The sequence below is a fragment of the Oncorhynchus mykiss genome, chromosome 7 (assembly GCF_057628025.1).
Source record: "Oncorhynchus mykiss isolate SJ-2025 chromosome 7, ASM5762802v1, whole genome shotgun sequence".
NCBI classification, from domain to species: domain Eukaryota; kingdom Metazoa; phylum Chordata; class Actinopteri; order Salmoniformes; family Salmonidae; genus Oncorhynchus; species Oncorhynchus mykiss.
In genome coordinates, this window is record NC_143028.1 from 10,128,670 (window position 1) to 10,144,186 (window position 15,517).

The 15,517-nt window shown below is 44.3% G+C and overlaps 1 non-coding gene across 1 annotated transcript; it reads left to right on the forward strand.

Annotated features, from left to right (window-relative positions):
* Positions 1 to 13,512: 13,512 nt before the first annotated feature.
* trnar-ccu (transfer RNA arginine (anticodon CCU)) lies at positions 13,513 to 13,585 on the forward strand. Its single transcript has one exon. It is a non-coding gene; the product is annotated as a tRNA-Arg (tRNA).
* The last annotated feature ends 1,932 nt before the right edge of the window (positions 13,586 to 15,517 follow it).

The window sequence follows — 15,517 nt, forward strand, 5'->3', positions numbered from 1 at the left end:
AACAACATTTTTAAAAAATGTGTCGTTTCATGGGCATGTCTCAGTGCCATTATATATATTTTTTTACCTCTTCCAACAGTTCGTATAGGTCATACTGTTTACACAGTATCCCAGTGGACTAAGACACTGGACTCCTAAGCCATGGATTGTGAGTTCTAGCCTTTTCTGAAGTGGATGGAAGCAGAGTGGCGCAGCGGGAGCGTGCTGGGCCCATAACCCAAAGGTCGATGGATCGAAACCATCCTCTGCTAAACAGTTTATTTTAAGTGCGAACAACATTTTTAAAAAATGTGTCGTTTCATGGGCATGTCTCAGTGCCATTATATATATTTTTTTACCTCTTCCAACAGTTCGTATAGGTCATACTGTTTACACAGTATCCCAGTGGCCTAAGACACTGGACTCCTAAGCCATGGATTGTGAGTTCTAGCCTTTTCTGAAGTGGATGGAAGCAGAGTGGCGCAGCGGGAGCGTGCTGGGCCCATAACCCAGAGGTCGATGGATCGAAACCATCCTCTGCTAAACAGTTTATTTTAAGTGCGAACAACATTTTTAAAAAATGTGTCGTTTCATGGGCATGTCTCAGTGCCATTATATATATTTTTTTACCTCTTCCAACAGTTCGTATAGGTCATACTGTTTACACAGTATCCCAGTGGCCTAAGACACTGGACTCCTAAGCCATGGATTGTGAGTTCTAGCCTTTTCTGAAGTGGATGGAAGCAGAGTGGCGCAGCGGGAGCGTGCTGGGCCCATAACCCAGAGGTCGATGGATCGAAACCATCCTCTGCTAAACAGTTTATTTTAAGTGCGAACAACATTTTTAAAAAATGTGTCGTTTCATGGGCATGTCTCAGTGCCATTATATATATTTTTTTACCTCTTCCAACAGTTCGTATAGGTCATACTGTTTACACAGTATCCCAGTGGCCTAAGACACTGGACTCCTAAGCCATGGATTGTGAGTTCTAGTCTTTTCTGAAGTGGATGGAAGCAGAGTGGCGCAGCGGGAGCGTGCTGGGCCCATAACCCAGAGGTCGATGGATCGAAACCATCCTCTGCTAAACAGTTTATTTTAAGTGCGAACAACATTTTTAAAAAATGTGTCGTTTCATGGGCATGTCTCAGTGCCATTATATATATTTTTTTACCTCTTCCAACAGTTCGTATAGGTCATACTGTTTACACAGTATCCCAGTGGCCTAAGACACTGGACTCCTAAGCCATGGATTGTGAGTTCTAGCCTTTTCTGAAGTGGATGGAAGCAGAGTGGCGCAGCGGGAGCGTGCTGGGCCCATAACCCAGAGGTCGATGGATCGAAACCATCCTCTGCTAAACAGTTTATTTTAAGTGCGAACAACATTTTTAAAAAATGTGTCGTTTCATGGGCATGTCTCAGTGCCATTATATATATTTTTTTACCTCTTCCAACAGTTCGTATAGGTCATACTGTTTACACAGTATCCCAGTGGCCTAAGACACTGGACTCCTAAGCCATGGATTGTGAGTTCTAGTCTTTTCTGAAGTGGATGGAAGCAGAGTGGTGCAGCGGGAGCGTGCTGGGCCCATAACCCAGAGGTCGATGGATCGAAACCATCCTCTGCTATACAGTTTATTTTAAGTGCGAACAACATTTTTAAAAAATGTGTCGTTTCATGGGCATGTCTCAGTGCCATTATATATATTTTTTTACCTCTTCCAACAGTTCGTATAGGTCATACTGTTTACACAGTATCCCAGTGGCCTAAGACACTGGACTCCTAAGCCATGGATTGTGAGTTCTAGCCTTTTCTGAAGTGGATGGAAGCAGAGTGGCGCAGCGGGAGCGTGCTGGGCCCATAACCCAGAGGTCGATGGATCGAAACCATCCTCTGCTAAACAGATTATTTTCAAAAATGAAACGCAAACAGAAATTAGAAAGCTAAATTTCATTTGCGTGTCTCAGTGCTATCCAGTACACATTGTTTTTACTGCTTCTATCAGTTCATACTATTTGCAAAAGGTAGACAGTGCCCCAGTGGCCTAATGGATAAGACACTGGACTCCTAAGCCATGGATTGTGAGTTCTAGCCTTTTCTGAAGTGGATGGAAGCAGAGTGGCGCAGCGGGAGCGTGCTGGGCCCATAACCCAGAGGTCGATGGATCGAAACCATCCTCTGCTAAACAGTTTATTTTAAGTGCGAACAACATTTTTTAAAAATGTGTTGTTTCATGGGCATGTCTCAGTGCCATTATATATATTTTTTTACCTCTTCCAACAGTTCGTATAGGTCATACTGTTTACACAGTATCCCAGTGGCCTAAGACACTGGACTCCTAAGCCATGGATTGTGAGTTCTAGTCTTTTCTGAAGTGGATGGAAGCAGAGTGGCGCAGCGGGAGTGTGCTGGGCCCATAACCCAGAGGTCGATGGATCGAAACCATCCTCTGCTAAACAGTTTATTTTAAGTGCCAACAACATTTTTAAAAAATGTGTCGTTTCATGGGCATGTCTCAGTGCCATTATATATATTTTTTTACCTCTTCCAACAGTTCGTATAGGTCATACTGTTTACACAGTATCCCAGTGGCCTAAGACACTGGACTCCTAAGCCATGGATTGTGAGTTCTAGCCTTTTCTGAAGTGGATGGAAGCAGAGTGGCGCAGCGGGAGCGTGCTGGGCCCATAACCCAGAGGTCGATGAATCGAAACCATCCTCTGCTAAACAGTTTATTTTAAGTGCGAACAACATTTTTAAAAAATGTGTCGTTTCATGGGCATGTCTCAGTGCCATTATATATATTTTTTTACCTCTTCCAACAGTTCGTATAGGTCATACTGTTTACACAGTATCCCAGTGGCCTAAGACACTGGACTCCTAAGCCATGGATTGTGAGTTCTAGTCTTTTCTGAAGTGGCTGAGAGCAGAGTGGCGCAGCGGGAGCGCGCTGGGCCCATAACCCAGCGGTCGATGGATCGAAACCATCCTCTGCTAAACAGATTATTTTCAAAAATGAAACGCAAACAGAAATTAGAAAGCTAAATTTCATTTGCGTGTCTCAGTGCTATCCAGTACACATTGTTTTTACTGCTTCTATCAGTTCATACTATTTGCAAAAGGTAGACAGTGCCCCAGTGGCCTAATGGATAAGACACTGGACTCCTAAGCCATGGATTGTGAGTTCTAGCCTTTTCTGAAGTGGATGGAAGCAGAGTGGCGCAGCGGGAGCGTGCTGGGCCCATAACCCAGAGGTCGATGGATCGAAACCATCCTCTGCTAAACAGTTTATTTTAAGTGCGAACAACATTTTTAAAAAATGTGTCGTTTCATGGGCATGTCTCAGTGCCATTATATATATTTTTTTACCTCTTCCAACAGTTCATATAGGTCATACTGTTTACACAGTATCCCAGTGGCCTAAGACACTGGACTCCTAAGCCATGGATTGTGAGTTCTAGTCTTTTCTGAAGTGGCTGAGAGCAGAGTGGCGCAGCGGGAGCGTGCTGGGCCCATAACCCAGAGGTCGATGGATCGAAACCATCCTCTGCTAAACAGTTTATTTTAAGTGAGAACAACATTTTTAAAAAATGTGTCGTTTCATGGGCATGTCTCAGTGCCATTAAATATATTTTTTTACCTCTTCCAACAGTTCGTATAGGTCATACTGTTTACACAGTATCCCAGTGGCCTAAGACACTGGACTCCTAAGCCATGGATTGTGAGTTCTAGTCTTTTCTGAAGTGGATGGAAGCAGAGTGGCGCAGCGGGAGCGTGCTGGGCCCATAACCCAGAGGTCGATGGATCGAAACCATCCTCTGCTAAACAGTTTATTTTAAGTGCGAACAACATTTTTAAAAAATGTGTCGTTTCATGGGCATGTCTCAGTGCCATTATATATATTTTTTTACCTCTTCCAACAGTTCGTATAGGTCATACTGTTTACACAGTATCCCAGTGGCCTAAGACACTGGACTCCTAAGCCATGGATTGTGAGTTCTAGTCTTTTCTGAAGTGGATGGAAGCAGAGTGGTGCAGCGGGAGCGTGCTGGGCCCATAACCCAGAGGTCGATGGATCGAAACCATCCTCTGCTAAACAGTTTATTTTAAGTGCGAACAACATTTTTAAAAAATGTGTCGTTTCATGGGCATGTCTCAGTGCCATTATATATATTTTTTTACCTCTTCCAACAGTTCGTATAGGTCATACTGTTTACACAGTATCCCAGTGGCCTAAGACACTGGACTCCTAAGCCATGGATTGTGAGTTCTAGCCTTTTCTGAAGTGGATGGAAGCAGAGTGGCGCAGCGGGAGCGTGCTGGGCCCATAACCCAGAGGTCGATGGATCGAAACCATCCTCTGCTAAACAGATTATTTTCAAAAATGAAACGCAAACAGAAATTAGAAAGCTAAATTTCATTTGCGTGTCTCAGTGCTATCCAGTACACATTGTTTTTACTGCTTCTATCAGTTCATACTATTTGCAAAAGGTAGACAGTGCCCCAGTGGCCTAATGGATAAGACACTGGACTCCTAAGCCATGGATTGTGAGTTCTAGCCTTTTCTGAAGTGGATGGAAGCAGAGTGGCGCAGCGGGAGCGTGCTGGGCCCATAACCCAGAGGTCGATGGATCGAAACCATCCTCTGCTAAACAGTTTATTTTAAGTGCGAACAACATTTTTTAAAAATGTGTTGTTTCATGGGCATGTCTCAGTGCCATTATATATATTTTTTTACCTCTTCCAACAGTTCGTATAGGTCATACTGTTTACACAGTATCCCAGTGGCCTAAGACACTGGACTCCTAAGCCATGGATTGTGAGTTCTAGTCTTTTCTGAAGTGGATGGAAGCAGAGTGGCGCAGCGGGAGCGTGCTGGGCCCATAACCCAGAGGTCGATGGATCGAAACCATCCTCTGCTAAACAGTTTATTTTAAGTGCCAACAACATTTTTAAAAAATGTGTCGTTTCATGGGCATGTCTCAGTGCCATTATATATATTTTTTTACCTCTTCCAACAGTTCGTATAGGTCATACTGTTTACACAGTATCCCAGTGGCCTAAGACACTGGACTCCTAAGCCATGGATTGTGAGTTCTAGCCTTTTCTGAAGTGGATGGAAGCAGAGTGGCGCAGCGGGAGCGTGCTGGGCCCATAACCCAGAGGTCGATGGATCGAAACCATCCTCTGCTAAACAGTTTATTTTAAGTGCGAACAACATTTTTAAAAAATGTGTCGTTTCATGGGCATGTCTCAGTGCCATTATATATATTTTTTTACCTCTTCCAACAGTTCGTATAGGTCATACTGTTTACACAGTATCCCAGTGGCCTAAGACACTGGACTCCTAAGCCATGGATTGTGAGTTCTAGTCTTTTCTGAAGTGGCTGAGAGCAGAGTGGCGCAGCGGGAGCGCGCTGGGCCCATAACCCAGCGGTCGATGGATCGAAACCATCCTCTGCTAAACAGATTATTTTCAAAAATGAAACGCAAACAGAAATTAGAAAGCTAAATTTCATTTGCGTGTCTCAGTGCTATCCAGTACACATTGTTTTTACTGCTTCTATCAGTTCATACTATTTGCAAAAGGTAGACAGTGCCCCAGTGGCCTAATGGATAAGACACTGGACTCCTAAGCCATGGATTGTGAGTTCTAGCCTTTTCTGAAGTGGATGGAAGCAGAGTGGCGCAGCGGGAGCGTGCTGGGCCCATAACCCAGAGGTCGATGGATCGAAACCATCCTCTGCTAAACAGTTTATTTTAAGTGCGAACAACATTTTTAAAAAATGTGTCGTTTCATGGGCATGTCTCAGTGCCATTATATATATTTTGTTACCTCTTCCAACAGTTCGTATAGGTCATACTGTTTACACAGTATCCCAGTGGCCTAAGACACTGGACTCCTAAGCCATGGATTGTGAGTTCTAGTCTTTTCTGAAGTGGATGGAAGCAGAGTGGCGCAGCGGGAGCGTGCTGGGCCCATAACCCAGAGGTCGATGGATCGAAACCATCCTCTGCTAAACAGTTTATTTTAAGTGCGAACAACATTTTTAAAAAATGTGTCGTTTCATGGGCATGTCTCAGTGCCATTATATATATTTTTTTACCTCTTCCAACAGTTCGTATAGGTCATACTGTTTACACAGTATCCCAGTGGCCTAAGACACTGGACTCCTAAGCCATGGATTGTGAGTTCTAGTCTTTTCTGAAGTGGATGGAAGCAGAGTGGCGCAGCGGGAGCGTGCTGGGCCCATAACCCAGAGGTCGATGGATCGAAACCATCCTCTGCTAAACAGTTTATTTTAAGTGCGAACAACATTTTTAAAAAATGTGTCGTTTCATGGGCATGTCTCAGTGCCATTATATATATTTTTTTACCTCTTCCAACAGTTCATATAGGTCATACTGTTTACACAGTATCCCAGTGGCCTAAGACACTGGACTCCTAAGCCATGGATTGTGAGTTCTAGTCTTTTCTGAAGTGGCTGAGAGCAGAGTGGCGCAGCGGGAGCGTGCTGGGCCCATAACCCAGCGGTCGATGGATCGAAACCATCCTCTGCTAAACAGATTATTTTCAAAAATGAAACGCAAACAGAAATTAGAAAGCTAAATTTCATTTGCGTGTCTCAGTGCTATCCAGTACACATTGTTTTTACTGCTTCTATCAGTTCATACTATTTGCAAAAGGTAGACAGTGCCCCAGTGGCCTAATGGATAAGACACTGGACTCCTAAGCCATGGATTGTGAGTTCTAGCCTTTTCTGAAGTGGATGGAAGCAGAGTGGCGCAGCGGGAGCGTGCTGGGCCCATAACCCAGAGGTCGATGGATCGAAACCATCCTCTGCTAAACAGTTTATTTTAAGTGCGAACAACATTTTTAAAAAATGTGTCGTTTCATGGGCATGTCTCAGTGCCATTATATATATTTTGTTACCTCTTCCAACAGTTCGTATAGGTCATACTGTTTACACAGTATCCCAGTGGCCTAAGACACTGGACTCCTAAGCCATGGATTGTGAGTTCTAGTCTTTTCTGAAGTGGATGGAAGCAGAGTGGCGCAGCGGGAGCGTGCTGGGCCCATAACCCAGAGGTCGATGGATCGAAACCATCCTCTGCTAAACAGTTTATTTTAAGTGCGAACAACATTTTTAAAAAATGTGTCGTTTCATGGGCATGTCTCAGTGCCATTATATATATTTTTTTACCTCTTCCAACAGTTCGTATAGGTCATACTGTTTACACAGTATCCCAGTGGCCTAAGACACTGGACTCCTAAGCCATGGATTGTGAGTTCTAGTCTTTTCTGAAGTGGATGGAAGCAGAGTGGCGCAGCGGGAGCGTGCTGGGCCCTTAACCCAGAGGTCGATGGATCGAAACCATCCTCTGCTAAACAGTTTATTTTAAGTGCGAACAACACTTTTAAAAAATGTGTCGTTTCATGGGCATGTCTCAGTGCCATTATATATATTTTTTTACCTCTTCCAACAGTTCATATAGGTCATACTGTTTACACAGTATCCCAGTGGCCTAAGACACTGGACTCCTAAGCCATGGATTGTGAGTTCTAGTCTTTTCTGAAGTGGCTGAGAGCAGAGTGGCGCAGCGGGAGCGTGCTGGGCCCATAACCCAGCGGTCGATGGATCGAAACCATCCTCTGCTAAACAGATTATTTTCAAAAATGAAACGCAAACAGAAATTAGAAAGCTAAATTTCATTTGCGTGTCTCAGTGCTATCCAGTACACATTGTTTTTACTGCTTCTATCAGTTCATACTATTTGCAAAAGGTAGACAGTGCCCCAGTGGCCTAATGGATAAGACACTGGACTCCTAAGCCATGGATTGTGAGTTCTAGCCTTTTCTGAAGTGGATGGAAGCAGAGTGGCGCAGCGGGAGCGTGCTGGGCCCATAACCCAGAGGTCGATGGATCGAAACCATCCTCTGCTAAACAGTTTATTTTAAGTGCGAACAACATTTTTAAAAAATGTGTCGTTTCATGGGCATGTCTCAGTGCCATTATATATATTTTGTTACCTCTTCCAACAGTTCGTATAGGTCATACTGTTTACACAGTATCCCAGTGGCCTAAGACACTGGACTCCTAAGCCATGGATTGTGAGTTCTAGTCTTTTCTGAAGTGGATGGAAGCAGAGTGGCGCAGCGGGAGCGTGCTGGGCCCATAATCCAGAGGTCGATGGATCGAAACCATCCTCTGCTAAACAGTTTATTTTAAGTGCGAACAACATTTTTAAAAAATGTGTCGTTTCATGGGCATGTCTCAGTGCCATTATATATATTTTTTTACCTCTTCCAACAGTTCGTATAGGTCATACTGTTTACACAGTATCCCAGTGGCCTAAGACACTGGACTCCTAAGCCATGGATTGTGAGTTCTAGTCTTTTCTGAAGTGGATGGAAGCAGAGTGGCGCAGCGGGAGCGTGCTGGGCCCTTAACCCAGAGGTCGATGGATCGAAACCATCCTCTGCTAAACAGTTTATTTTAAGTGCGAACAACACTTTTAAAAAATGTGTCGTTTCATGGGCATGTCTCAGTGCCATTATATATATTTTTTTACCTCTTCCAACAGTTCATATAGGTCATACTGTTTACACAGTATCCCAGTGGCCTAAGACACTGGACTCCTAAGCCATGGATTGTGAGTTCTAGTCTTTTCTGAAGTGGCTGAGAGCAGAGTGGCGCAGCGGGAGCGTGCTGGGCCCATAACCCAGCGGTCGATGGATCGAAACCATCCTCTGCTAAACAGATTATTTTCAAAAATGAAACGCAAACAGAAATTAGAAAGCTAAATTTCATTTGCGTGTCTCAGTGCTATCCAGTACACATTGTTTTTACTGCTTCTATCAGTTCATACTATTTGCAAAAGGTAGACAGTGCCCCAGTGGCCTAATGGATAAGACACTGGACTCCTAAGCCATGGATTGTGAGTTCTAGCCTTTTCTGAAGTGGATGGAAGCAGAGTGGCGCAGCGGGAGCGTGCTGGGCCCATAACCCAGAGGTCGATGGATCGAAACCATCCTCTGCTAAACAGTTTATTTTAAGTGCGAACAACATTTTTAAAAAATGTGTCGTTTCATGGGCATGTCTCAGTGCCATTATATATATTTTGTTACCTCTTCCAACAGTTCGTATAGGTCATACTGTTTACACAGTATCCCAGTGGCCTAAGACACTGGACTCCTAAGCCATGGATTGTGAGTTCTAGTCTTTTCTGAAGTGGATGGAAGCAGAGTGGCGCAGAGGGAGCGTGCTGGGCCCATAACCCAAAGGTCGATGGATCGAAACCATCCTCTGCTAAACAGTTTATTTTAAGTGCGAACAACATTTTTAAAAAATGTGTCGTTTCATGGGCATGTCTCAGTGCCATTATATATATTTTTTTACCTCTTCCAACAGTTCGTATAGGTCATACTGTTTACACAGTATCCCAGTGGCCTAAGACACTGGACTCCTAAGCCATGGATTGTGAGTTCTAGTCTTTTCTGAAGTGGCTGAGAGCAGAGTGGCGCAGCGGGAGCGTGCTGGGCCCATAACCCAGAGGTCGATGGATCGAAACCATCCTCTGCTAAACAGATTATTTTCAAAAATGAAACGCAAACAGAAATTAGAAAGCTAAATTTCATTTGCGTGTCTCAGTGCTATCCAGTACACATTGTTTTTACTGCTTCTATCAGTTCATACTATTTGCAAAAGGTAGACAGTGCCCCAGTGGCCTAATGGATAAGGCACTGGCCTCCTAGGCCAGGGATTGTGGGTTCAAGTCCCATCTGGGGTGGATGGAAGCAGAGTGGCGCAGCGGGAGCGTGCTGGGCCCATAACCCAGAGGTCGATGGATCGAAACCATCCTCTGCTAAACAGTTTATTTTAAGTGCGAACAACATTTTTAAAAAATGTGTCGTTTCATGGGCATGTCTCAGTGCCATTATATATATTTTGTTACCTCTTCCAACAGTTCGTATAGGTCATACTGTTTACACAGTATCCCAGTGGCCTAAGACACTGGACTCCTAAGCCATGGATTGTGAGTTCTAGTCTTTTCTGAAGTGGATGGAAGCAGAGTGGCGCAGCGGGAGCGTGCTGGGCCCATAACCCAGAGGTCGATGGATCGAAACCATCCTCTGCTAAACAGATTATTTTCAAAAATGAAACGCAAACAGAAATTAGAAAGCTAAATTTCATTTGCGTGTCTCAGTGCTATCCAGTACACATTGTTTTTACTGCTTCTATCAGTTCATACTATTTGCAAAAGGTAGACAGTGCCCCAGTGGCCTAATGGATAAGGCACTGGCCTCCTAAGCCAGTGTGTTCAAGTCCCATCTGGGGTGGATGGAAGCAGAGTGGCGCAGCGGGAGCGTGCTGGGCCCATAACCCAGAGGTCGATGGATCGAAACCATCCTCTGCTAAACAGTTTATTTTAAGTGCGAACAACATTTTTAAAAAATGTGTCGTTTCATGGGCATGTCTCAGTGCCATTATATATATTTTTTTACCTCTTCCAACAGTTCGTATAGGTCATACTGTTTACACAGTATCCCAGTGGCCTAAGACATGGATTGTGAGTTCTAGTCTTTTCTGAAGTGGATGGAAGCAGAGTGGCGCAGCGGGAGCGTGCTGGGCCCATAACCCAGAGGTCGATGGATCGAAACCATCCTCTGCTAAACAGATTATTTTCAAAAATGAAACGCAAACAGAGATTAGAAAGCTAAATTTCTTTGCGTGTCTCAGTGCCTCAGTGCTATCCAGTACACATTGTTTTTACTGCTTCTATCAGTTCATACTATTTGCAAAAGGTAGACAGTGCCCCAGTGGCCTAATGGATAAGGCACTGGCCTCCTAAGCCAGTGTGTTCAAGTCCCATCTGGGGTGGATGGAAGCAGAGTGGCGCAGCGGGAGCGTGCTGGGCCCATAACCCAGAGGTCGATGGATCGAAACCATCCTCTGCTAAACAGTTTATTTTAAGTGCGAACAACATTTTTAAAAAATGTGTCGTTTCATGGGCATGTCTCAGTGCCATTATATATATTTTTTTACCTCTTCCAACAGTTCGTATAGGTCATACTGTTTACACAGTATCCCAGTGGCCTAAGACACTGGACTCCTAAGCCATGGATTGTGAGTTCTAGTCTTTTCTGAAGTGGATGGAAGCAGAGTGGCGCAGCGGGAGCGTGCTGGGCCCATAACCCAGAGGTCGATGGATCGAAACCATCCTCTGCTAAACAGTTTATTTTAAGTGCGAACAACATTTTTAAAAAATGTGTCGTTTCATGGGCATGTCTCAGTGCCATTATATATATTTTTTTACCTCTTCCAACAGTTCGTATAGGTCATACTGTTTACACAGTATCCCAGTGGCCTAAGACACTGGACTCCTAAGCCATGGATTGTGAGTTCTAGCCTTTTCTGAAGTGGATGGAAGCAGAGTGGCGCAGCGGGAGCGTGCTGGGCCCATAACCCAGAGGTCGATGGATCGAAACCATCCTCTGCTAAACAGTTTATTTTAAGTGCGAACAACATTTTTAAAAAATGTGTCGTTTCATGGGCATGTCTCAGTGCCATTATATATATTTTTTTACCTCTTCCAACAGTTCGTATAGGTCATACTGTTTACACAGTATCCCAGTGGCCTAAGACACTGGACTCCTAAGCCATGGATTGTGAGTTCTAGCCTTTTCTGAAGTGGATGGAAGCAGAGTGGCGCAGCGGGAGCGTGCTGGGCCCATAACCCAGAGGTCGATGGATCGAAACCATCCTCTGCTAAACAGTTTATTTTAAGTGCGAACAACATTTTTAAAAAATGTGTCGTTTCATGGGCATGTCTCAGTGCCATTATATATATTTTTTTACCTCTTCCAACAGTTCGTATAGGTCATACTGTTTACACAGTATCCCAGTGGCCTAAGACACTGGACTCCTAAGCCATGGATTGTGAGTTCTAGTCTTTTCTGAAGTGGATGGAAGCAGAGTGGCGCAGCGGGAGCGTGCTGGGCCCATAACCCAGAGGTCGATGGATTGAAACCATCCTCTGCTAAACAGTTTATTTTAAGTGCGAACAACATTTTTAAAAAATGTGTCGTTTCATGGGCATGTCTCAGTGCCATTATATATATTTTTTTACCTCTTCCAACAGTTCGTATAGGTCATACTGTTTACACAGTATCCCAGTGGCCTAAGACACTGGACTCCTAAGCCATGGATTGTGAGTTCTAGCCTTTTCTGAAGTGGATGGAAGCAGAGTGGCGCAGCGGGAGCGTGCTGGGCCCATAACCCAGAGGTCGATGGATCGAAACCATCCTCTGCTAAACAGTTTATTTTAAGTGCGAACAACATTTTTAAAAAATGTGTCGTTTCATGGGCATGTCTCAGTGCCATTATATATATTTTTTTACCTCTTCCAACAGTTCGTATAGGTCATACTGTTTACACAGTATCCCAGTGGCCTAAGACACTGGACTCCTAAGCCATGGATTGTGAGTTCTAGCCTTTTCTGAAGTGGATGGAAGCAGAGTGGCGCAGCGGGAGCGTGCTGGGCCCATAACCCAGAGGTCGATGGATCGAAACCATCCTCTGCTAAACAGTTTATTTTAAGTGCGAACAACATTTTTAAAAAATGTGTCGTTTCATGGGCATGTCTCAGTGCCATTATATATATTTTTTTACCTCTTCCAACAGATCGTATACGTCATACTGTTTACACAGTATCCCAGTGGCCTAAGACACTGGACTCCTAAGCCATGGATTGTGAGTTCTAGCCTTTTCTGAAGGGGATGGAAGCAGAGTGGCGCAGCGGGAGCGTGCTGGGCCCATAACCCAGAGGTCGATGGATCGAAACCATCCTCTGCTAAACAGTTTATTTTAAGTGCGAACAACATTTTTAAAAAATGTGTCGTTTCATGGGCATGTCTCAGTGCCATTATATATATTTTTTTACCTCTTCCAACAGTTCGTATAGGTCATACTGTTTACACAGTATCCCAGTGGCCTAAGACACTGGACTCCTAAGCCATGGATTGTGAGTTCTAGTCTTTTCTGAAGTGGATGGAAGCAGAGTGGTGCAGCGGGAGCGTGCTGGGCCCATAACCCAGAGGCCGATGGATCGAAACCATCCTCTGCTAAACAGTTTATTTTAAGTGCGAACAACATTTTTAAAAAATGTGTCGTTTCATGGGCATGTCTCAGTGCCATTATATATATTTTTTTACCTCTTCCAACAGTTCGTATAGGTCATACTGTTTACACAGTATCCCAGTGGCCTAAGACACTGGACTCCTAAGCCATGGATTGTGAGTTCTAGTCTTTTCTGAAGTGGCTGAGAGCAGAGTGGCGCAGCGGGAGCGTGCTGGGCCCATAACCCAGAGGTCGATGGATCGAAACCATCCTCTGCTAAACAGATTATTTTCAAAAATGAAACGCAAACAGAAATTAGAAAGCTAAATTTCATTTGCGTGTCTCAGTGCTATCCAGTACACATTGTTTTTACTGCTTCTATCAGTTCATACTATTTGCAAAAGGTAGACAGTGCCCCAGTGGCCTAATGGATAAGGCACTGGCCTCCTAAGCCAGGGATTGTGGGTTCAAGTCCCATCTGGGGTGGATGGAAGCAGAGTGGCGCAGCGGGAGCGTGCTGGGCCCATAACCCAGAGGTCGATGGATCGAAACCATCCTCTGCTAAACAGTTTATTTTAAGTGCGAACAACATTTTTAAAAAATGTGTCGTTTCATGGGCATGTCTCAGTGCCATTATATATATTTTTTTACCTCTTCCAACAGTTCGTATAGGTCATACTGTTTACACAGTATCCCAGTGGCCTAAGACACTGGACTCCTAAGCCATGGATTGTGAGTTCTAGCCTTTTCTGAAGTGGATGGAAGCAGAGTGGCGCAGCGGGAGCGTGCTGGGCCCATAACCCAGAGGTCGATGGATCGAAACCATCCTCTGCTAAACAGTTTATTTTAAGTGCGAACAACATTTTTAAAAAATGTGTCGTTTCATGGGCATGTCTCAGTGCCATTATATATATTTTTTTACCTCTTCCAACAGATCGTATACGTCATACTGTTTACACAGTATCCCAGTGGCCTAAGACACTGGACTCCTAAGCCATGGATTGTGAGTTCTAGCCTTTTCTGAAGGGGATGGAAGCAGAGTGGCTGGGCCCATAACCCAGAGGTCGATGGATCGAAACCATCCTCTGCTAAACAGTTTATTTTAAGTGCGAACAACATTTTAAAAAAATGTGTCATTTCATGGGCATGTCTCAGTGCCATTATATATATTTTTTTACCTATTCCAACAGATCGTATAGGTCATACTGTTTACACAGTATCCCAGTGGCCTAAGACACTGGACTCCTAAGCCATAGATTGTGAGTTCTAGCCTTTTCTGAAGTGGATGGAAGCAGAGTGGCGCAGCGGGAGCGTGCTGGGCCCATAACCCAGAGGTCGATGGATCGAAACCATCTTCTGCTAAACAGTTTATTTTAAGTGCGAACAACATTTTTTTTAAATGTGTCGTTTCATGGGCATGTCTCAGTGCCATTATATATATTTTTTTACCTCTTCCAACAGATCGTATAGGTCATACTGTTTACACAGTATCCCAGTGGCCTAAGACACTGGACTCCTAAGCCATGGATTGTGAGTTCTAGTCTTTTCTGAAGTGGATGGAAGCAGAGTGGCGCAGCGGGAGCGTGCTGGGCCCATAACCCAGAGGTCGATGGATCGAAACCATCCTCTGCTAAACAGTTTATTTTAAGTGCGAACAACATTTTTAAAAAATGTGTCGTTTCATGGGCATGTCTCAGTGCCATTATATATATTTTTTTACCTCTTCCAACAGTTCGTATAGGTCATACTGTTTACACAGTATCCCAGTGGCCTAAGACACTGGACTCCTAAGCCATGGATTGTGAGTTCTAGCCTTTTCTGAGGTGGATGGAAGCAGAGTGGCGCAGCGGGAGCGTGCTGGGCCCATAACCCAGAGGTCGATGGATCGAAACCATCCTCTGCTAAACAGTTTATTTTAAGTGCGAACAACATTTTTAAAAAATGTGTCGTTTCATGGGCATGTCTCAGTGCCATTATATATATTTTTTTACCTCTTCCAACAGTTCGTATAGGTCATACTGTTTACACAGTATCCCAGTGGCCTAAGACACTGGACTCCTAAGCCATGGATTGTGAGTTCTAGCCTTTTCTGAAGTGGATGGAACCAGAGTGGCGCAGCGGGAGCGTGCTGGGCCCAGAGGTCGATGGATCGAAACCATCCTCTGCTAAACAGTTTATTTTAAGTGCGAACAACATTTTTAAAAAATGTGTCGTTTCATGGGCATGTCTCAGTGCCATTATATATATTTTTTTACCTCTTCCAACAGTTCGTATAGGTCATACTGTTTACACAGTATCCCAGTGGCCTAAGACACTGGACTCCTAAGCCATGGATTGTGAGTTCTAGTCTTTTCTGAAGTGGCTGAGAGCAGAGTGGCGCAGCGGGAGCGTGCTGGGCCCATAACCCAGAGGTCGATG